Source organism: Anas platyrhynchos, chromosome Z (assembly GCF_047663525.1).
Source record: "Anas platyrhynchos isolate ZD024472 breed Pekin duck chromosome Z, IASCAAS_PekinDuck_T2T, whole genome shotgun sequence".
Classification (NCBI taxonomy): domain Eukaryota; kingdom Metazoa; phylum Chordata; class Aves; order Anseriformes; family Anatidae; genus Anas; species Anas platyrhynchos.
In genome coordinates, this window is record NC_092621.1 from 78,827,759 (window position 1) to 78,851,936 (window position 24,178).

At 39.1% G+C, this 24,178-nt stretch overlaps 1 long non-coding RNA gene across 2 annotated transcripts; it reads left to right on the forward strand.

Moving 5' to 3' along the window:
• Window positions 1-1,483: 1,483 nt before the first annotated feature.
• Window positions 1,484-23,951, forward strand: LOC140000647 (uncharacterized). 2 transcript variants are annotated; one of them, XR_011805710.1, is made up of 3 exons: window positions 1,484-1,606; window positions 22,602-22,709; window positions 23,819-23,951. It is a non-coding gene; the product is annotated as an uncharacterized lncRNA (long non-coding RNA). The 2 variants fall into 2 exon arrangements; XR_011805711.1 differs by lacking the exon at window positions 1,484-1,606 and adding an exon at window positions 9,291-9,574.
• The last annotated feature ends 227 nt before the right edge of the window (window positions 23,952-24,178 follow it).

Here is a 24,178-nt window from a genome sequence, read left to right on the forward strand (position 1 = left end):
ACAGTGTGCTTCCTGCAGAACATTTTCATTTAAAAATGTGTGAAAAGGACAAAACACTTATTCATATATTAAAAAAAAAAAAAAAAAAGGAAAAGGGCGTTGTCTTTTTCTCAAAATTGTGCGTGACAGTGCAATTAGTTTAGGAAATGGTATTAGTAGCCATTCAGAAATGCTTCTGTTGGGGTTTAGTGCAGGCAGAGCATGCAGGAAACCTGTAGGTTGGAGAGGACTGCTCCATATATGTCTTTACAACTTGTTTTATATGTGGAAGTGACACCCAAGCATTTTTTTGCTGCATGCAAAAAAGAAAAATGGTGCAAAATGTTATTGCTGATCTGATTAGTTTAGAGCTGTGGAGTAACTCAGCTTAAGACGTCCTCTGGCAAGTCTCAGCTCTCATCCTGTCAACAGTAGGAGGGCTGCTGAAAACTAAAAGGATTGGGCAAAGCTAGCTGGTCCTCGCCAGTGCAGCCACTGGTGCCTGTTCCTGTCCCTATTGTTCAGTGTGAGCAGGCATAGCCAGGGAGGGCCTGGGGAAAGATGGGACGGGCAGCAGGAGACTGTGATAAAAAATCAAGGAGGTCACTCTTGGTATCTGGGATCTTCCTTGGACCATGCTTAGCCCCTGGGTCAGTGTTCAGTGATTGTGCTCTGGTGCGGAAGGGCAGAGCAGCAGAGCTGTGGAGGGTGGCACGTTTGGGATGTTTTCTCAGAGGCTTACAGTGGATTACAGTGTATGAGGGAAGCAAAGCTGCAAAGGGAAGGGCTGGTTTACCAGCAGCCACCTCGCCCAGTGGGACAACAGGACTCTTCTCAAATTAGGAGATGGATGTCATGTAGCTGTGCTGCTTCCAGTTCCAGCTGGGTCAGCGCTAGTGGTAGTGCCTGATGCTGCATATGCATGGACCCACAAATTAATTGGGAAATTGGAGAGAGGATTTTGGTCTATGCCAAAAAGTGGTGAGGAATCATTTTCCTAAGCCTCAGATACACAGAGGTTCTCCCTGTGCTGGTGATTCATGGAATCTTCTAGGTTGGAAAAGACCTTCAGGATCAGCAAGTCCAACCATCAACATAACCTACCAAGTCGCATCACCAGCCTATGTCCCTTAGTGCCACAGTTGCTAACCTATGTGGCATTTTGCTGGCCACTTGCAAGGAAAGAAGCCACTGGTCAATTTCCATGTGATTTTAGTTCACGGTAAAATAAAATGTATAATGAATCACTGGGTATAATTTTTCCATCATTAAATTATCGAATGCTGGATTAACAATTCAAATAAATAACTTCTAGTTTTAAAGTTATAAGAAGGATTTTTGTATGATATATTTTGCATGATATATATATTTTTTCCATAGGGGCTCTTTATGTAATTATCAGGTTGAGTAGTTTTATAAGGACCTAAAACATACTTTTAAAGTATTATTTTTTGAATTTTCCTACGGTTCATTGTGTGGCTCACAAAGATTTTGTCTTTTTTTTCAGATTTTGCTTCCACTGGAATTTTAAGAAAAAAAAAGTAAGATACGTCCAGCTATCCCATCACAGAGTTAGTACTAACAGCGCTGTATGTCCGTAGTGGTTGCCACTTCTAAATAACTCATGGTAAGTGATAAGAGGAAAATATCTTTTTGGTGCATTTCACTGAAGTCTTTTACTTTGAAAATAACACATTTCTAAAAAGAAAAGAGATTGGATTCATGTGTGTAATTCTAGGTCATAGAGAGGTGAAAATATTGAGCTTGTAATTGTATGCCCTTCACAAGTGAAGAGGAATCAAAACCTAAGGGCTTTCCAGTTGCAGCCAGTTATCAGAAACCAGAAGAGGTTTATGTAATGGCATAGTATGTTGAAGATAATGGAGATCTAGAGACCTGTCTGAAATATAAGTGCAATTTACATCCAGATAAAAAAATATATATAGGTGGAAACATTCAACCTTTTTTTTCCTTGCTTTTGACCCTAGTAGGAAAAGAGAGGAGATTCCTTTCTTTTATCTCATGTATTGGAAAAAATAAAAGGAAAAACAATCTAGTATATTCTCTGTAATCATTAAATATGTATATATATTTAAAAAAAAATCATATGTGAACATGGATTTTTTATAAAAATGTTCAATTATAATCATTTTAGCACATTCAAGGATAAAAAAAAAATCACAACTAAGCCACAGAACTGCTGTGAAAAGTCAGCTCAGACTCAGTGAGTCCATATGTTTAGGTAAAGGAAAAAATAATATATATATAATTCACATAGAAAAAGTGTTTTCTCTAATGAAGAAAACAAATGCCATCATTTGGCATTAAAACTTGCACTTTTCCTGGAATCCAAAGGGTATTTATTGCTGCCAGTCCCTTTGATAAGTAATCCATCAACAGAGAAAAAAAGCAGCTTCATAAATCTATCTTTCTTTCCTTCTTTCTTTCTTTCCTTCTTTCTTCCATCTTTCTTCCTTCATTCCTACTTTTCCAGGAGGACCATCTTTCAAGGGATTATCTATTTTAGAAACGGTGGTTTGATGTGTTTAAAGAGTAAAATAAATACAATAAACCATAAATTATCTTCTCCCTAATATATGTATTTTAACACTTATTGTTTTCCTGATTTGGAGAAGAAAAATATAAGATTTCTGTAACTACTTAGACAGGCAGTGTGAACTGGGAGCTCAGAGAAATTATCCTCCGTTTGCCCTACTCTGGTTTTAGTTTGGTTAAACGTGCTTCCATACCTACAGTGCATGAAACTACCTCTCAAGTAGTTTGGAAGTTCTCCCATGTGGTTCCTCAGTCTGCTTCAGGAGATTTAACATCAAACCCAGAGTGGTTGTGTGTACACCCACTGGGTCTTGCACACTACTGGAGGTTTTGGACCTCCTTACTTCCTAGTGACTGCTTTCTCATGCAGCTCAAAGACCTCATGACAAATGATGCGGCAAACAAGTGCTCTTTGGATTCTTCTGGCTTCCTCTGTTCCCATCTTTCATCATGAAACAATGTGGCTGCTGAGGCTGATGTTCAAATGTACAGTCACTTTTGAGTTTTCTTTTTGGAGCATCTCTGGGGGGAGTTGAATTGGAAGGCTGAGAAAGACCTGAATATGCATATCTGAACTGAATTACCTGTCAACAGAGCTTTCAGATTGCTTGCAGTCTGCTTCTCATGAGAAAATGTCTACTTTCACTGAATTGGATAGTGTTTGAACCCAGAATGTGCTGAAGCATTGCATATCAATTATCTCCTGTGACCCGAGTTCATCTGTTCTTGGAGTGGTTAACATCTGAAAGTGCATTTGGCCATCCTTTTTTTAGCTCTGTTTATTTTCCTGACAAGCTGCACAGCAGACTGGCACAGTTGGCAATCGCTGCTTGGCAGAGGCAGAAAAGAAAAAAATGGTGGGTGAATTAACATTAAGGACATTAGCAAAAGTGAGACAGAAAACATATATGAGGCTCCCTTTGGTTATGCCTGGATCTCGCCAGCAATTAGCTCAAGCTGTGAATTTGGTATGGCTCCATATTCAGCCCTGTAAGACGCCAGAGGTCTTTGGCTTCAGGGGTTTGATTTGGGCTATTTCAAAGACAGAAGTCAATTGAAAGACTGTAGATCTGGGCTAAAGTTTAAATCTGAACTGTCTGAGAGTTGAACAGCATGTGAACTTGTAGTTATGGTTGAAGCCAGTATTATGATAAATATAAACTGACACACACACAGGGGGGAAAAAAAAAAAAGAAAGTGAGATATATATGAGAAACAAGTTGTAATTAAATGAGAAACAGATTTGTTGCTAGCTTAAATTAAATTAAAAGGATATGGGTGCAAGCCAGCAAATATATCCTATTGTGAGAAAAATGTTTAATTTCCCATTTGTGATAACACTGAGAAATTAAATAGCGCCATGGTATAAATGTTACTTCATGCAACACTTATTGTCAAGAGCTGGCAGTGCATGAAGACTTCCTACTCTAGGCTGCTTGCCTAAAACTTCCTATCCATTCTTTCCTTCTGACATGATATTGCAGCAGTCCTTCTGAAGGCTGTAAGACATTCTTTTTAAAAAAAAATCTGCAAGAAAATTATTAGGATTTTTATCCAAATCTAGTTGAGATACCAGCCACAACATGTAGATGTTTTACCATAAAAGACATGTATCCATTTTAGCAGGATTTAGTTCCTTGTAGTATCAGCTCCTGAAGGCGAGATGTGAAAATTGTCGTTCTGAATGTTAACATTGTAGGACTCATAAATAAGTGATTTGCAAGTAGTAGATGTTTACCTACAATAGCCTACATGAAGAAAATGAACGCTCAGGTCAACACTTAACAAAGAATAAAGGGTGATCTTTACCCCATTTTTCTTACTCCTGTACTCTTCTTCCCTTCCATATCATTTATTTCTTTTGTGTTTTCTAGTCATCATGAACTACTGGATTCGCTGCTCTTTAGGGTTAAAAGTATAGCCTTCCTCATATTTCTGAACTTTCTTCCACAAAAAGCTTAAGAAGATGATCTCTGATTTCACTTCCTCAGCATGAAAAGTAAAACATCTGGTTGTCTTAGTTTCCCACCCCAACAGCTGACTTTCAAGAGAGCAAGTAAGCAATGACATGCTTGAGATTAAAAAAACAAAAATCTGCTATGTACATGCTGGCATGGGAGAGCAGCCGTGTGATGGAGAAAAGCATACAAGCTTCTATAGCACTCATTATTACAGAGCATAGATAACAGCTTGCAGTTAACACTTGAGTATATCCTGGCCCCTGCTCTATTTTTTCTGGCCATTGTCAATGAAAAGTTGATGGTAACAGCTGGTTGGGGATTCCCCTTAAATGAACATACCCAGCTGCTTCATGCTGGTTCCTGTTTCCCTCTTCCTCACATACACAGGCTTTGAATGTGTGTTGGGGACAAGAGAAGACACTGCATGAGGATGGTTCTGACCAGAAGAGCAATCAGTAGGGACCTCTAACAGGACTAAGCATAGAGCAGTCTGGAAATAACACTTTGAGCATCAATGCTGTCCATACCAGCCTTAAGGATAGGGAAGCTGGGGAAGATGGCTCTGTATGCTTCATTCTCTTATCATCAGCTATTTTTTGGGCTCAATAGAGGATAAAACTCTTAATTTTCCCTCTTCATCTATTCCACTTATATGTCTGAAATAAGCTTTTTTTTTTCTTCTTTTCATACTCATTTTCCAGGTTCCCTTTGATGGCCACTGTTATTATGATGACCTCTAAAAAGGGATATTCTGCTTGCTTCAACTTAGTTTGTTTGTAATAGTCCCCAGCCAAGACAATCTATTATTTACCTGTGTGCAGTATCTTTAAAGAAAAGGAGAGTTACAAATATCTTCCAGTCTTCGTACACTGCCCGTATTCTTACAAGCGTGAAATTGGGATCCTCTCAGTAATTTCTTGTGACCTATTTCTCAGTGACAAATACCTTGAAATACACTTAAGGTGAGAGTCTATGATATCTGGTTCTCCATGGATACTGTGATTACTTTGGGACCATACATCATCGTTTTCTATAGAAGTCATTCTCCTGATGAGGGCCAGAGAATTCATAGGGCCATAGAATAATTATTCAGGCTGGAAGAGATCTCTAGGCCAACCTCCTGCCCAAAGCAGAAGCAGTTCAGAGGTCAGACCAATTTGCTCAGGGCTTTTTCTAGTCAAGTCTTGAAAGTCCCCAAGGCTGGAGATGGCACAGCTGTTTCAGGCAGCCTGTTCCAATGCTTCACTGCCTTCATAGGGGAGGTGTTTCTCCTCATTCGGGCTGAACCTTTCCCGTTTCAACTTCTGTCTGTTGTCTGTCATCCTACCAACATGTGCCACTGTGAAGAGACTGTCTCCATTTTCTGGTACTGGGGAGATGTTTTTAAGTTCCCTGGAAGCTGTGCCTTCTCCAGGCTGAAGAATCCCAGCTCCTTCAGCCTCAGAAAATGCTACAGACCCTGGTCATCATGGTGACCATTCCCTGGATTTGTCCCATCTGATCAGTGACTTCTGCTGGGAGATCCAAAAGCACAAGCAGTATTCTAGCTAAAAGACATCCACTGTCCTCCTGATGCAGAAAGTCAGCCATTTTATGGCAGAAGTCAATCAGGTTGGTCAGGCATGGTTCACCCAAGCTAAATCCATGCTAGATGCTCCCTGTACATGCCTTCTCCTTCCTCTGCCAAGAAATGTGCCCGAAGACTTGAATGACTTCTTGTGGGACCAAAGTCTGCCCATCCTCCAGATTCCCAGATACTCATTCTAGGCTCTGCAGAAGACATGTCAAAGGTTTTTCATTCTCCACTCCCTAGGTACCTCTCCCAAATTCCATGGCCTTTCAAATAAGGCAGAAAGTGGCCTTACAATACTATTCACTTACATGCATGTGTCCTCTGCTTCCAACCCTTTCTCTGGTTTCTTCCTCCATTACTAATGCAATAATACAAGAATTAGCTTGGGGAGGAGGGGATCTGTTAGTCTTTCTGTTCCGCAATATGGTCTGAACAGCATGCATTTATCCTTCATGAACCTCTTTAAAGAGTGTTGAGTGACACTAGGAATAAATTTGTCTACCCCTCTCTGGCTGATTTCCTTATCTTGCTTATATGTGTGATAATGTAATCACTCTGGCATTCTACTGTCTCTATGAAATGCCAAGCAAATTTTGTATTCATTATTTTGCTCTTCCTCCTTTCTTACATGAAAGATTTCTTAATTATAAAAATGTACGTTGGAGGTTGTCTGCTTTTGTGTGCATTTCTGCAGGTTCTTACTGCTAGGGCTGACAGTGTTAGCAGTGATGATAAGATTATCACTAATGATTTGGTAGCTTTATCATTATGCATTCTCCTGGATTTGTTAAATAGATACAGGCACCACCTCTGTTCTGCATAACTGACCTAAAATATAACTAACATCTATTTTAATATTGAAGTTTTTCTCTTTAATTTTTGTATTTGCTTAGTTTTGATCAAAAACAAAAGTTACCATCTGACTGAAGGGGGTAAAGTGATTACCTATGGGAATTGCTATCTGAATCTGAAAGTATTATTTTTCTTATCATGCCCTAATTTCCAGTGTATAAAGAGAGTAAGTTGACTTAAATATTGTCCACTTTCATGTACAAATGTTTCATTTATGAAGTCATGCAATTAATTCAAAATAATGCAGATATTTCAATAAATTAAAAGAAAAATTTGTATTCAAAAGAGGTGTGCACATATAAACAGTTTGGGGACACATAAGGTGCAGATTTGCAGCATATTTGACACCCTCTGGTAAACTGCTTGTAGGCATGGTCTTACCTTTAAATAGTATATATATTATCTGAAATACCTTACTCTGCAGTAAAAGTTAGATGGTGCTGGGATTGATTCAGCCATTACCTGGCATCCTGAAAAAGGGCTGACCATCTTTGTTTGCTTTCAAGAAATGTCCATGTGGAACAGATGAATGTCTGCTGTACCATCTCTGTCTTACATTTGTCACTACATGAAAAGCACCCACAGACTTTCTGGATGTCTTACACCTATTAGCAGAACAAGAGGAGACAGCTTAGGTCCTGTGTAAGGGTGCTGAGAGAACACGTGCTACCTGTGACGGTTCTGACAGCTGGTGCAGTGCTGAAAACAAAGCAGATGGATGTTTCTGGAGACAGCAAACTCCTAGGGTAAATAAAGTATTTGTAGAGAGAATACAAAGGAAGTGCAGGTTGCAGTCATGTACATGAGGTGAAGTGTGACACATCCCAAATCTCAGGCAAAAACAAAAGCTTCCCCCAAATGACACATAACTTCAGATTTTAATTTTATTTATCTATCTATATATTTATTTATTTCACTGTTACACACCTCTAACTTTCTGATTCAGAGAAAAAAACACAGGCTAAACACAAAAAAAGAATAAAGGCTCTCTGGATATTTTTTTAATATTATTTGTAAAACTAGAAATTAACAATCTTGAGTTTATTATATTCTTGCCTCATCATGCAGGCTAAAACCTTTCAAATAGATGAATGTTTTGGCTGAGTTTGCCGGGGCAACAAACCTTTTGGTAGTGATGTAAGCCACTCTTTCAGTCCTATTGTGATTTACCCATCTCTAATGGACAATGTGAGTAGGCAGAATAGGATAAAACAGGTTTCAATCCTCTAAATCTGTAAAAGGAAAGGAACCCAAGGATGTCTGGGTTGGTCTTGTGGTCAGAGACAGAAGGTACACACCCATCACACAGTAAACATCTGGACTGCATCAAGCTGTCCGGGTGGAGAGGGCAAAAGTAGTTACTGAAATTTTTCATGAAAGATTAAATGTCTTCCTGCTTTTTCAAGTGTAGCCATACTAAGGTGCCTTAAGTTTATACTTGCAGCTATTTAGAAAGCTTAAGTTACTCATTTTTAGGGCTAGCTATAGAATACTGATTTCATTTTGCAGCAACAACAATAATAATAAAGTTTCAGTATTTTATTTACATTTTGAGGCAGAACAAAATTAAAGTGTCTTGAATATACTGCTGTAGGGAAGCAAAACCCCGCAACAGCCACACACACACGCAACACACCACAATGACTTTGTAGGTGGAAAATGTATGTAAAAGGAACCCAAGTGGTTTGATTTCTGTAAATAAATGTTATTGACCATCTTCATCCTGCCCTCAGCTACACTTTCTCAGCTTCCTGCTCAACTCTAGCCACTTGTGTGATGTCACAGGAGCTTTCACTTGGTGCAATTTTAGCTGGAGTGATTTGAGTCTGGAGACAGATGTGTGGGAGAATGGTAGAGCAAACCCAATGGTGCACAGCACGCAAGGTGGGCACATGTTTCACCTGAGGAAGCCTTTACTGCCACGCTGCTTTGTACTGATGGTGAACATCATCGCTGATGTGGGCTGAGGCAAAATAAATGAGTCTGCTGAGACCTGGTGACCTTGCCTTTCAACTGACGATGTCTGTTTCTGTACTCTGTGCCCCAGAGGACACTCTCTGTTCTTCTCCAATAAATTTAACACTTGCATTAAAATCTCTGCAGCTCTTTCTGCTGGGAGCTGCGTGTAAGCACTGGGATTGTCCTCTCCTTCAGAAGGGCCCCCAAACAGGAGAAAAAGAGACCTTTCTGCCTGACCTTGGGTTGAGACGTTTAATCTCCAAGAGTTTCCGCTCCCCCCACCGCCATGTGAAGCGGGGATAATAATAGCTGCCCTATCACTGGGTGGTGTGGGGATTAGCCTGCTGGTGCCCGCCAGCCTCTCCGGCACCCCGCTGACAAGGGGCATGGGGACAAGCAAAGCTCTTCACCATGTCATGTTGATTAGGATAAAATAAACCATGAGAATGATGATATCTGGCTGTGGGAGGGGCTGGGGGGCAGCTTGCCTGCCCACGCCGTAGTTCTCACCGGGTGCACTGGGTGCAAGGCGGAGTGATAAGGTTGGTCCCATCTCTGTGAGGACACCTGGGGGCCGTGCACATCACCACGATCTCCCGTGTGAATACAGAGAGATTCAAAGCAGTTCATCCACGGCTGTGGGAAATGGAGGAAGGAAGGGAGGCAGGGAGCAGGAGATGAAGAAGCCAGAGCTGTGAGTTTCAACATCTGCAGTGACCCAAGGCTCATGCTTGCATGGGCCCAGCTGGATGCAGAGGGTGGTATGTGTGTTTTTTGTGGCTGTGGGTAAAGTGTCAGCATAGGTTTGTGCCAGGACAGACCTGACCTAGAGGCTGGGATTCCTAGAGGAATGTCCATCTACCTTGTGTAGACTCATTATGTTCTTTATTTCTTTCACTGATGACATTGTTTTGGTTTGAGGTTCTTTTTCCTTCTTTCTCCTCAAGCAACTAATCCTAAAAGGAAAACAGTCTCTCCACCAAGAACCTCATCTATCAGTGACACAACCTAACACTTTATATTTTATTTATAAAAAATAAAATAAAAAATTGAAATCTCATATGTCAGTGTTTGGTGGGAATTTCTGCATTTGCAGAAGACTTGCATAGCTCTATTCACACAATCACTAGCCTGTTACTTCATCTGTGTGAGCATGGCCAGGACCCAATGTGAAATTTCTCATGATCTAAATCAGAACCACTCAAATATCACTGTAATTGGGATCCAGATGTGAGCAATTTTCTATTTTTTTTTTCTTACACCTCACTGTGTCCATAGGATAAGACACTTCCCTCCTCTTTGTGGCTGTTGTTACTTGCAGGAGCAGCTGCGCTTGCAGTGTCCAGCTGGAGCAGCAGTGTGCTGGGCTGGCAGGGCAGAGCTGGTGCAATGCTTGCAACAAGTGCTCAACCGACCTCTTATTCCAGGCTCCGGTCACCATTTGAATGTGGAAGCAGAGAGGTGGTACCGTGTAGGTGAGCAGGCCGTGTGTGACACCAGGAAAAGCTTTGCAGGTGCTACCATTTATTGTTGAGGGAAATATACACTGCTCTGCCTCACTACCCCGAAGTTTGGATTAAAGTAGAAATGACAGTGGAACAACAGTATCACTTAGAAGATGTTTCTAGAGCCAGACTCAAGGGGTTTTCAAATCCTTGTTATTTGGCTCTTATTAATACGTCTTTAAAGTGTTATTCCTCTGGTCCTTTAAAGTGTTTTCTATAAGCTGCTCAGTGGGATGGGTTCTATATCTTTTATTGGGCTTAATATAATACAACCTGACTCAGCTGGGACTTTAAGTTTTTTTACTGAAGTACATTTTTTTAAAGAGAGAGAGAGCTTTAAGCACTCAGCTTTGATGACAAATCACAATTAGTAGACTTAGTCTCTTTCTAGTACCTGTAAGACCTTTGGGTAGAGGCTAACAAACTTTATGGCAGCATTCAGTGGCTTACTTACATGCTTTTGAACAGCAGTATCATCATAATCATGTCTTACAGAAAGGCAGGAGTTGGCTATGTCCATTCTGTTGCTACAGGATAGCTTGTGACTGTATATGGCATGGCTATGAGTATCTACAGTTCAGCTACAACTTCTGCTTAGCGAATAAGCTCCTTTCATTTCGGAGAGAAGGCAGAATGAATCTTTGCCAACCTGATGTTATACAGACCTGGTGAATCTCAGGGATGTCTCCCATGTTTCAGGTTTCAGGCAACATATGACAACTGAAATATTTCAAAATGACAGGTATTTTTGTACATATTTGACCAACAGGATACATGTATTCGTGGCATGTACCAGCGCCAAATATATTTGTCCATTCGTGCAACTTCCTGCATCTAATTTACAGCCCTCTGCTTCAGGCTGTGGGGGATATTGAAAAACTGTTTCTGTCACTGAGAAAGGAGCCATACGTTTTTCAGCATTGCTCTGTATTTTTTTCTGGTGACTTCATAGTCCAAATAACTCATCAGCAGTTGGGTTCCTTCCTGGTAAGAAGTGATTCATTTAGTATGCCTGCTTCTTGATTTACTGGAAGGAAGATTTTATCTGGGTGATTTCTGAAAACCATTTGTATTGCTTAGGCAGCATGGGAAGATAGACTTTTTTTGTGTGGCTACGCTGCAGTCCACGCAGAGGCACCCACTAGGCCATCCTGCTACCCACAGGAAGGTCGGTCCTTACCCGTGTGCCTCTTGAGGGACTTGGCACAGAGGCTGAGTTTGTGGTAACAGAAACTCTGTGCCCTCATTCATTCCCATGGGAGGTGAGGCAATGCACAGAGGGTGGGAGAAGATGGGTCTGGCAGCCAGGGTGATGGTGCATGGGGGAGAGCGGAGGAGAGCAGTGAATGGAGCCTGAGCTGGCACCTTGGGCCTAGCAGGGCTTGGCTGGAGGCCCGAGTCCCTTTCAACCTGATCTGTGTGAGAGAGGCTGGATGTGGCAGACCGCTGGATGGAGGGGTGCCAGATCCCACCATGCCTCTACGGGATGCTCTGGGAGAGAAACCCCCCGACCCTGGGTCAGGCACAGTGGCCCCAACAGCTGCCCTGGCCCCACTGGGGGCTGAGTTCACAGCCGTGGCTTTAACCCTCCTGCAAATCCCTCCTTGGCCACTGTAGCTGCTTTTGGCAGCATTACAGCTCTCAAATCCCTCTCAACATTCTCTAACAACCATGATGAGGTGCCGAAACATGGAAGCTGAAATCCCGGCATTATTGTTCTCCAGCGATGTAGACTTGCAAGGGAACAGTCCTTGAAAACATCTGGTGTTGGGTTGGGAATTAGGACCAGATATGACTTTACAATGACCAGATTATTGCACATGACACCGTTGCCAGCAACAGGGAAGTCCTTGTTCTGATTTCATCAAAAACAACACAAAAATCTCATTCTTTTCTCTTTCTTTTTCTTTCTTTCTTTCTTTCTTTCTTTCTTTCTTTCTTTCTTTCTTTCTTTCTTTCTTTCTTTCTTTCTTTCTTTCTTTCTTTCTTTCTTTCTTTCTTTCTTTCTTTCTTTCTTTCTTTCTTTCTTTCTTTCTTTCTTTCTTTCTTTCTTTCTTTCTTTCTTTCTTTCTTTCTTTTCTTTCTTTCTTTCTTTCTTTCTTTCTTTCTTTCTTTCTTTCTTTCTTTCTTTCTTTCTTTCTTTCTTTCTTTCTTTCTTTCTTTCCTTCCTTCCTTCCTTCCTTCCTTCCTTCCTTCCTTCCTTCCTTCCTTCCTTCCTTCCTTCCTTCCTTCCTTCCTTCCTTCCTTCCTTCCTTCCTTCCTTCTTCTTTCTTTCTTTCTTTCTTTCTTTCTTTCTTTCTTTCTTTCTTTCTTTCTTTCTTTCTTTCTTTCTTTCTTTCTTTCTTTCTTTCTTTCTTTCTTTCTTTCCTTCCTTCCTTCCTTCCTTCCTTCCTTCCTTCCTTCCTTCCTTCCTTCCTTCCTTCCTTCCTTCCTTCCTTCCTTCCTTCCTTCCTTCCTTCCTTCCTTCCTTCCTTCTTTCTTTCTTTCTTTCTTTCTTTCTTTCTTTCTTTCTTTCTTTCTTTCTTTCTTTCCTTCCTTCCTTCCTTCCTTCCTTCCTTCCTTCCTTCCTTCCTTCCTTCCTTCCTTCCTTCCTTCCTTCCTTCCTTCCTTCCTTCCTTCCTTCCTTCTTTCTTTCCTTCTTTCTTTCCTTCCTTCCTTCCTCGCTCTCTTACTCTTAGCACATGTCTGCCTTTCTCTGAAGACTGTATCTTAATCTGGATAAACTGAGGAAAGAATCAATTTTCTGTGATAAGCCTAGAGTAAAAATAAATAATTATTTCCTATATCCTGCAGAAATTTCATGGCTATGCGTGTCACTGTAACAGTTAACATTTACAGTTGACTCTGTTCCAAGTCCGGTGTCTCTGCACACTGCTACAGCTGAGAATGAGAAAGATGACACATAAGGATTTTCTGTATTCTGCTTAGTAAGACAGTATCTAATGAGAGCAAATGCTCTAATGAGTACAAGTGTTGCCAATCAACTCTTCCTGTAAGGAAAAATAAAAAGTACTGATCCATCGTTGCTGTGTTACACCTTTCAGAAGTAGGTAAATAAGAAATCCTTGTCCTACCGATATGCTTACCCTAACAAAATAGAAATTAAACTTTGTTTAACAAAGCCAGCGACACTGTGACACATAATTGAGTGTTGGGGATTTTTTTTTTTTTTTTTTTTTCACACATTGTCCATCTTGCTATGTAGGAATACTGAAACTTTAAGTATCACTTTAACTGTTTGGAACTGATGTCTTTTAGGTGCTTAGAGGTTACTCATGCCAGTATCTCCTCCAACGTTGATAACAATTCACCTCTGACTCAACAAGAGGGTTTTCCTTAGAATAAAAGAGCTAGTAATTATCTTGGAAGATAATTCTGCTTCTGCCTTGTGATTATCTGCTTTGCCTCATTTTTTCCCCAGTTATTCTTCCTCCTTCCTCGACAGCCTCTCTTGCCCAGCGAGTCTTTCTCACTAACAACACTTCCTAGAAACATGGTGCTAAGGGAGGTATGGTATTGGGAAACAGAGGCAAGTTGCCAAGGTAGTCTCTTGTCATGCAAATACAAGCGTTGGGTGTTCCCAGAACTGGAAAGTACATTGGTACCAAGTACATTGAGTCCAAGAGGCACACAAAGATCTGGAAATAATTATTTCCCATTTTAGTGGCCATTTGTTTAAGAAATTAAGGGTCATATTATCTGTAGAAGTAAATTGGCTAATTCCATCAGATTTATATAGAAACCTGTAGAAGATATCAGTACACGGCTAACAACCAGCAGGGATAATGCCACAAGGGTTAACCAAAGCAGTAGAGTGTCACGTTCAGCTTAGTTACATATAGAAACCTGAAATGTTTCATTCTTCGAGTAGAAGAGCCAGCCCAATACTGGAAACATATTTTTCCTCATTTTTGCTGACTTTGTTCCAATCATGATACTACACCATGTGTTCTTGGATTACCTAGCTCAAAATTCACCAACGGAGAATTCATGGAAGAAAAAAATTTCCAGTTCTCACCCATGAAGACATTTGTGCCACAAAATATTTGCATGCTGAATGAATCAGAACAAATACCCTTTGTATTATCTCACTGTTCATAATTAGCTCCCAGCAGGCTTATCTGGTACCAAAGACTGTGAGCTGTTTGAAATCCATGTGGGCAGCGGAGAGGCAGGAAGAAATGTCATAGAAAATTCCAAATAATAAGTACCTTTGGAAAACAGAGACATTGACAGATGAGATAAATTTTGGGTGAAACTATGATTTTTTCCATGAAAATGCCTATCCTTTTGTCAGTTCAGGATTTTACTCTGTATTTCTGGAGTGATGGTGTACACTTCCTACCAGCTGAAATGGGACTGTTAATGTTTGAATGTGGATGAGAAAGGACAAGCTTAATTTGTTTGACTCAAATAGTTCCAACCAACTATAGATAAGGGCACCTCCCACTGCAGATACCACAGAGCAGAACTGAGTTTTTGGATTGTGGCACTGGAACGATTCTTCATGATCTGTGAATGTAATTTAAAAATCATAGATATTTTACTGGAGAACAAAAAATTAATAAAAAAATCTTCTGTCTTCTGAGAAAAATCAGATCTGAGCTGGTCTCTTGGAATTAAGCAAGACCATTCCTGCTCGCTCACCTGTCTGTATTTCTACTGTATTACAGTAACAAGAAATAGTATATTGGTTTTTAATATTGCAGGAATTTTCAAAGCCACAATACACACATTACTCGGACTACTTTATATCAAATCTCAGTGGGATTTAAGCTTCTAATTCATTTTCAGTCCTTTGAAAGTCCCTATTGAAGACAAAAAGGTTATTTTTAATGTTCTGAAATCTAATTTAAAAACATTTTCCAGTTAAACACAGTATTTCAGATATACAATCAAAACAGAGATTAAATAATGTAATTTTAGCTTTATCTTGATATTTGTTGTCCATTATTGTTACATTAAGAAAGAGAAAAAAGAGAGAAAAAAAAAAAAAGAGACAGAGAGAGAGAGAGAAAGAAAGAAAATAAAGGCAAGAATATCCCAGGAAAACAGAAACAAATAGACAGCAAAATAAATAAAAAATAAAAATAAAAATAAATCCCTCAATAAGCTGTTATTACATTTTATCTAAAACAGCAAGAGAAGATGAAATAAATTTTCTGTTCAGGGAACAATTTTACAAATTACCACTTAGGTTTTTATGTATTGTACAAAATATTAAGAACTTCCCAGATGAGATATTTCATGCATGTTTTGGCTCACATGGCTGAAAATTTTTGGGCAAAACTTCAACTGGTTAAAATGGATGAAATGATCATTTTCGTTCTGGTTCTTTTATGCTAATAAGTGTTTGAAGGCCCAAAGAGGGATGTATTTACATGAAAGAAATTTCCGAAGCTCAAGAGGCTTTGGCTTCTGAACTGTAGTAGGCAGAATAGCTCAGCCTAAACTAAAGGTGATAAATGCTTATAGTTTTTAACTTGGTTTCTTTCAGTGGCAAAAGTATAAAAGTCCAGCATACTGCTAGACAACTCGCATGTTCCTTGTTTTAGACTTATACTGCTTTAGGCAACTTTGAGATAAAATAGATGTAGATCTGTTAACATTTTGCAGTGTCTTTTGTCAGAAGTGCCTACAAATGAAATCTTGAAATCATAGGCTCTTTTGTTATCCAGACTTCAATGCACATGTTGTTTAGATGAAAAACTGGCATACTGCAAGTTTCCCGTTTAATTTATGTAAAGTCTTCATTCAACCAGCTGGATTCTTTTTGCTGAACATTACAATACTTGCTAAGGGGAGAGCTGGAGCCAAGAACTGGAAAAACAGTTGACCCAAATAAGCAAGTTATCTAGACCAACTAAAAGGGAAATATAAATACCTTACATGGCTGGGTGAGAGAGAATCAAGTTAGAACTGTTTGGGATAGCCCAAATGTACCGTGAAGATGACTGCCAAAATGTAATGTTCTTTTGTGCCACGGTATGCATGCTTATGTTTAGTCCTGGTACCTTTTCAGAGCTCAGGAATAAGTAAAAGACTAGTGCTGTGGAGGTATTTCCTATGTGGAGCAAGGAAGATCTGGAGAGAATTGATCTTTGACCTGTGTCTTGAAACTTATCAGTGAGGTTTGCTTGTAGTTCAGATAATGCATCCCAGCACGCCTTTTACGGCACACATGAGGGCATTCTGAAATCATTTGCAGACATCACTAGACTGAACTAGGTAAATCTCTTTATTTTGTCTTCTGCCTGACTCTTCCAGCACAATGATCTCAGGGACTGTGCTTATCACTTGTGGCCGCAGATGCTCTTGTTTCTCCATCTTGCAGGGAAGTCCTGGCCTGTAGCTGTGCTTTGCCTTTCACCTTGTGTGTACACAGTTCTTATCACTAGCCTCTTATGATAGGTCGTGTGAAAGGGTTTCCAAAAGTCCAGATAAAATTCAGCTAAATCTCCTTTAGGACTTGTTCTGAAAACTAGAAAAGCAATTTCCCCTTTCATGAATGCATTTTGATTTTCTATTATGAAATGTCTGGGATATTTGATTTTTGTTTAAAGTCCTGTTTAAATTTGTTCATACTAATAAAGTGAATCATGATAAAGCATGACGTGGTTTTAGTCATTTTAAAAAATTTAAATTTCATTAGTGTTTTTAAGGGAAAGAAATCATGCAATTAACTATGGTAGCATGAGTTCATGTGTGACTGAATTAATGGAGTAAATCATCCTCAGAAAGCAATTTTTAGTCTTGACAGTTTTACTTAAAATTCTGTATTTTGACTTAGGAAGGCCTTTCCTCAATCCCATCTCACAACAGTGGTGCAGTTGACAAGAAGAGTGTAAAAATAATGCACATTGCTGAGATCCTCTTGTCTGACAAGATGTCAAAAAATGTTATCTGTTGCTTTGGAAACATTCAGTAAGGAGCTTAATGCCTTTTTTTTTTTTTTTTTTTTTCCTACTAACACCTTATTATTAATTACTAGCCGCTTAATATGAGAAAGCTGTGTTATTGATGAGAAAGACAAGAATATCCATCTTTGTTTACATCTGATATATTATGCTCTATATTTTCATCAATTTATTTTTGGAGCAGAATGGGAAGTACACTAAAAGTTGTATAGACAGAGGCAGCAAGAAGCTAAGGTAGGTTACACTTTCAGAAAGTATATGAGAAAAAATAAACACACAAACTGTTGTTTGTTATTTTAGAGTTGAATGGGCTGAAAAACTAAACATGATAAATAAACATGAGTGGTTAATTATCTGTCTAGTTAAAAATAAAAGTGAAGGTGAGCATGTGAATAAGGGTTTAGCCACACCATGGATGCATTTGTAGTGCTATTATACGAGGCTGATACTTCTGTCATCTGGCATTATCACTGTCATAGACTTAGATTCTTTAGGGAAAAATCCTCTGCAGAGTAAAACTGAAAGAGTTTAGGATACTGAAATCTCTGGTCATAAGTCATAATGGTGACAGCACACAATTTTCTACTTTAACTTAGAAGGATCTGAAAACATCCTCTTAGTCTTCTCCCCAGCTAACTGTTCATTTATGAATCCATTCAAGCTCCGGATCTTGAAGAGTGTTTTAAATGATTTATTCTCCAGAAGAATGCTTTACTGTGCCTATCACTTGGAATAGGGTTTGCTGTAGGAAAATAATTGAAATAAATAGCCTACTATTATGAAAATGGCCAGGGAATGGTAGTTGAACAGACTGTAAAAAGTGGAATTGTAGGGTTCAGGATTACCTGCAGCTTTGGTATTCAAAGGCTTTCTTTCCAGTCTTTGTTGTGTGGCTGTTCATAAATCATTGGAATATCTACCTTATCTTGTGCAAGTCAGGCTTTTAAAAAGGAAAAAAATATATACATATATATTAAATATGTTGGTTTTTTGTTTGTTTGTTTGTTTGTTTGTTTGTTTTTTTCCAAACACAGTGTTATCCCTATCTAACTCTCTGCATTAAAAATGTCTCTGCTAGATTCATGGTACCACAGAATCAAACCACAATTGGAATCAAACCACAATTTCTCCCCCAAAACTTTTATATGTTTAGTTTTAATGTAATATATCATAAACATAGTTGTGTGTTTCCATTATCCTAGGCCAAAATTTGATCAAGATATATCAGAAAGGTTTTAGGGTGTAGATATTGCTTAGCTGTCAAACTTCACCTTGGTTTCCTCATGCAGCTTCTTCTGAATGGTTGCTTTCATTTCAGGATTTTGACTTCTTGGGAAGCTGGAATTTCCTGCCAGTTTTGTGTTGCAGAGAGGAAGGGGGAGTTGTTAGGCATTCTTACATGAAGAGTCTTTCAAGTCAGGAGTATTTATGAGCAAGAGTCATCAGTATAAATCAGTGCAGCTTTGTTTGTGCTCAGATATTTGCAGTTCACAAAAACCTGGCATTTTAGCTATCATTTTCATTCTTGTTTTCCTTCTGAAATATAGGTATGTAGATTTTAGCTGGGGTGAAAAGACTGAGCTCAATTTTCCATCATCCCCTGACTTCAGACATTTGCATATATGAAAAATGAGTTTCAAACAGGCTTCTTGGTGTTCCTCGTACATTTATATTTTGACAATTTTGTTACGGTGCATTACATACCAAGATCGAGCACACCACACTTCTACTGCTATCCTTCTGCTATCCTTCTGCTTGTGAGTTGGAACCTGTTTTTCACCACATTCATGTCATCAAGGCACTTTACCTTGATCAATCAAAGTGAAATTAAGGTTTAATCAAAGTAGGCTAATTTTTTCTGACCATTTACTCACTGAGACATAAGTGACTTTTCCACTAAAATTCTCTGTTCATGCTTGTAACATTGGCTCTGAAAGACTTCTCCTTGCTTGCTCACCCTGCATTCATGACTGCCAGGTCTCTGGCTTTGTCTGGTTCTTCAGCTGCTCAGAATGTTTCAGATTGTTCTGTTATTTAAAAAAAAAAAAGTATTTTATTTTAGTTTTTTCCCAAGTGTGTAGTTCTATTTTGGAACAAAATCCACTTCAGATATGCAACTTTTTGCATGAGGGAGAGAAAGAAGTCTAGCTCCTGTCAGATCAGCTCTAATCATAACTGGTGTTTCATTAGAACCTGTTCTGGCTGCAGACACCTTGTGTGGTTTCAGCTGCTACAAAGTTCATGCCTTTTCCTGGACACAGCGACTCTATGCCATAGAGTAGTCACTGAGAAAGAGGAGAACAAAACTTCAGAGTTCTCTTTTTGAAGTCTGTTCCTGTGGAGTGAAGAGAAGCTTGGAGCATAAAAGCTAATTAACTTCCTCCTATAGCAAGAATTACATTTGACTAGGTGCTCTGCTTTTTCTGGATACCAGTTGCTCATAACAAAACTACAAAGTCTTAAAACCATTTTTCTCAATGATACATGTGGCCGGCCTAGTTCTCCAGTATCTCAGAGAATCATGTATATGACTAATCCGGGTAAGAAACATTATTCAAGCTTACTGGCTTCATTGGCCCTTGGAAAATGCATATATATATATGTATATCAGTTACATAGAAGTTATGCCATTATGCCACTGCAGTTCTTTACTGCTGAGGAACCCTATTGCAGGGCAAGGCTCTGTTCCTAGTGGTGTCTGTTGTAGTTCAATGAAGAGTTCTGATTTATCTAGCTCAGTTTACAGTGATATTTAATCCAGAGAGCAGTGTGTGTTGGGTTTTAACCAATGAAGCAATGCTGATTGAGGACCTGAGTACTTTGGAAATCCGTATGTGCTCTTATTCCTAAAGTTGTTTAAATGCCTAGATCTCCAGATAAATTTGCATTATGAGCAAATATGATACAACATAAGATGTTCCTTGACATAATTTTTTCATTTTATCTTGCAACAGTGATTTGGCACAGCCACCATCTGTTCCTGACAAAATTAAAACATAACCATCAGACGGGGCATTGTTCAAACAGCCTTATCATGGTCACTTGGAATTACAAACCCGCCTGTAGATCTGGTTCTTTTGCCACATTTTTAACAGATGTTTTAATTTTAAAATGTTAGAATTTAGGCGTCTCCACAGCATCTCTAAAATGATAATTCATATCCCTCTCTGCATGCATTTTTCTGAGAGACAGCTGGGGGCTTGACATTTGAGCTCTTCTTGAGAATAGATTGGTAAGGTTATGCTGTAGTTTGCGTGTCCTTCATTATTCCAGTGCAAGTGATGAAAGCTTCAAGTAACAAAAGAACATTTGGTAAACAAAGGCCAGCTGACTTTTGTATGAAGAGCAGATCTGCCTTTTTGTCCCAGTTAGGCACAATGTGGTAGCCAACTTGCTATTTGCAAAGAGCCCGGGGCTGGCAAACCAAAGAGACTCATGCGCTTTCTCAAGATGATCTTTAAGAGCAGAGAGCTGCAAGAAATTAGGTTTTTGCCTGGGACAGTGGCATATCTTCTGAAGTTCAGCTGTGTTACCTTCCCACTGTTGCTCTACATCACTGAGGATTTCTTCCGTCCTCTGCACTGGCAAAGAAGGGGTTGTGGTTCACAAGTTCACCCCACAGTGAAAGAGAAAATAGTTGTTCTAGCCAAATGAGCATTATTGTGTGGTCTTCTCTCATCTGCTTACTACCTCAGACTCTGATTAGAGACAAGCAGCCATGTATTTTTCTCCTATTTGATTGAATTTTGACAATTAGACATAACATTTATGCAGGTTGGCAGCAGCTTTCCTGGTTTGGTTTATTCTCTACCCCCTACCTAATCATAATCAAGTCTTGCTTTTAGTAGAAATGTCCTCTTTCATCTCCATTTTCATGCTTGCCTAGAAAAATGCACCCTTTGTCAACCAGATGTAATAGAAAAGAGAAACGTTCTCCTATTTCTGGTCTCTTTAATTTTCTTACAGTGAAGAAGGGAGAGAGAGAAAAAGAAAGAGATCTACTTAACTTGTGCAGAATTTGCTGGTGTTGTATTTAATTAATCCTAGCATTTCAGTCACCCGAGCCTTTCGAAATGTAAAGAGCCTGAGGAGGGAAAGACTTTCATTTACTGTTTGTGTCATTTGTAATTACGCCATTTGATTTCCCTCGTGGCCTCACAGTTTTCCTTGACTCTCTCTTGCAGGCTGCTTGTGGAAAGGAGCCCACCAAGTAGAAAACAAAAGAGCAAGAAACAATGGTCAAAGAAAACCAAGTCCTGAGAAAACAAAATCAATATTCTTTCTTCAGTGTTAGAGTTAGCAAAGCAGCAATGTGGAATATCTGTCCTGTAGCCCTCAATTATTGTCATTTTTCTGTCAGAAAGGAAGAAAAATACAGGCAAATAACCTAGTAGGTGTGCCAATTTCAGGTGAAATGCTACATCTATTAGAGTTAGCAGGAATAGTGTTGCTTGAGTTATCCTCTAAGAATTTCCTGGTGATAATCTAACATCTGAGGGAAAAGAAAGGTTACATGTGAAAATGAAACTGGTGGGGGTGGGAGGCTTCCAAGTATACTATGAAAATCATTATTACCACAAAACAGGGCACTGTTCTAAATGGATTCATGAGACTATATTTGTACCTTTGACTTGAATTATAGTGGAAATTTTGTATCAGTTGAAGAAGTGACCCTAGATATGAAAAGCATTTTGGTCCTTTGTGGGTCCTGTTGACAATATATTTTAGGAATTGACAGTTGTCAGATTTATCCTCAGTACAATATACTCACTCGTGGGCATCCAGAAACTCTTAAAACCAGGGATCAGAGTGTTTTAATTCTGCTTGTGTGTGTTTCAGATTTACATGCTTCCTCATGCCTTCAGTAGACACACACTTCTCCTCCTGTAGGATGCAGCTCTCTCTGTAGTCCACATGCACATGCTTGCCAAAGCATGTTGCTAAACTGCTTCCATTAGTATTGTAAATCACAAGGACAGCTAAGATTAGTTAGCACTTTTGGAAGAGGGATAGTATTCAATTGGACATACTTCTAGTCATTCCCTATCATCTGGTAACATCTGAAGCATTTGTGAATTGTAAATTTTGTAGACATGAATGTTGGATGAGAAGTATCATTCTTTATGTTTAGAGAGAATAGAAAAGTTTTCTATTCTCTCCAAAACAAAAGTTTTCATGTATTTTATTTTGTAATAGGGAACGGTAATGCCTTTTCAGAGATAAAAAAAAAAAAAAAAAAAAAAAAAAAAAAAAAAAAAAAAAAAAAAAAAAGTAATAAGGGTCTCATTTTTATTTGCAGATCTGGTAACTTACATTTTTATTCCAAGCATTGAAAACAACAGACTGTTGGAATAGAATATTTTTGGAAGTACAGCTGATTTAGAAATCCCAAGCAAGTTTGTTACAGGTGGGTGTGCAATACAGAGTAACAACTTTGAACATGGAAATGGCCAAGAGTTGCAGCAGCAGAACAACAGAATAACATAGTACATGACAATTATATTTATAATCTGTGATAATGTAATAAAATGTCTTCTTAAAGCTATCCTGCTCTGAGTTATTATTTTTTTAAATGATGGAATACTGGATTTCTGAGTTTAAACCATTTAGTGCTTGGCTAGAAGACTTTTGAGCAGATCCCTTTCCTTCAGCAAATATAATTCTTTATCTCTACATATTAAAACATAACTCTAAGTTATGTTTAGTTTACGTTTAGAATAGTCTTCACATTATATAGTGCTAACTAATGGTCTATTGATGGTCTTCTCTGTTCTGGAAAAGGAGCTGGGTAATGTAGTCCTTTCCTGTTTTGAGCTCCTAGGCCTTTTTTGCATGCTTAATGCCAAATGCCACTCCCTATAAAACACTGTGTATTCTGACATGGTTGTATGAGAGCAGGTCTAAATCCTCCTCTAAAAAAGGTTCAGGGATAGCTGAGTTGTTCCACCATGCCTGCAGGTGTGAGAGGACACAAAGAGGATGCTCTGATGCAACAGCCTTCCAGGTTCCGTGCTTCCTGGGTGGGACCTGCAGGTGTTAACAATAAATAAAGGCAGCATAAAGGCTGCTGTCTGCTGGCTAAGCACCCTACTGACATTTAGCACCAGGACCACCAGAATGCACTCCATTTTGATCATAACCCTGTCAGCCTGTCTGCTGGGGGCACTGCCTCACCCTAGTGGGCAGAAACTGGGGGAAATGGATAACACCGAATTTGCCATGCAGGGATGTGGAGAGCTTCTTTTTATTTTTGGCACCATTCTGCCTCATTTTGTGCCCACAGAATAATGAAAATGAAATAGGTCAAGTGCAGAGAAGCTGCAACAAAAGGATAGGCAATGTTTAACTTCTGTTTAACTGTATGCATTGAGTACTGGAAGGGAACTCAGAAGATCATCACAGAAAACCTCCCAGACAGACTTAAGTTCATGCATAACTCGATGAGCTGTTTTTTGTTTGTTTGTTTGTTTTTGTTTATTTATTTTGTTTTGTTTCTTTGTTTTGCTTTGTTTCCAGATCCCTAGAAGATGCCTAACTAAGGGTGGAATCACCGAACGAAATATCTCTGTTGATAACTGGACCAGTTTACTTTGACAAAGCCCTTAATTGTTTCTGTGTCAGTTTCCCCATCAACAGAATGGTATCTACAACCAGGGTTATTTTATACTAAATTATTCTAATTTCAAGATTTCTGAAACTGCAAGTTTGAAAAAAAAAAAAAGTCAGAATCCATTTAAATATCATATTAGGAAGCATGGCAAAATAAACCATTTGGTCATTCCTGAGGATCAAATGCTGTAATGCTGTAATGTAGCTTCTAGATCTGGATTTAGAGGGATAAAAGGAAAGTTCAGACATGGCTGTTGCTAAGCTCTA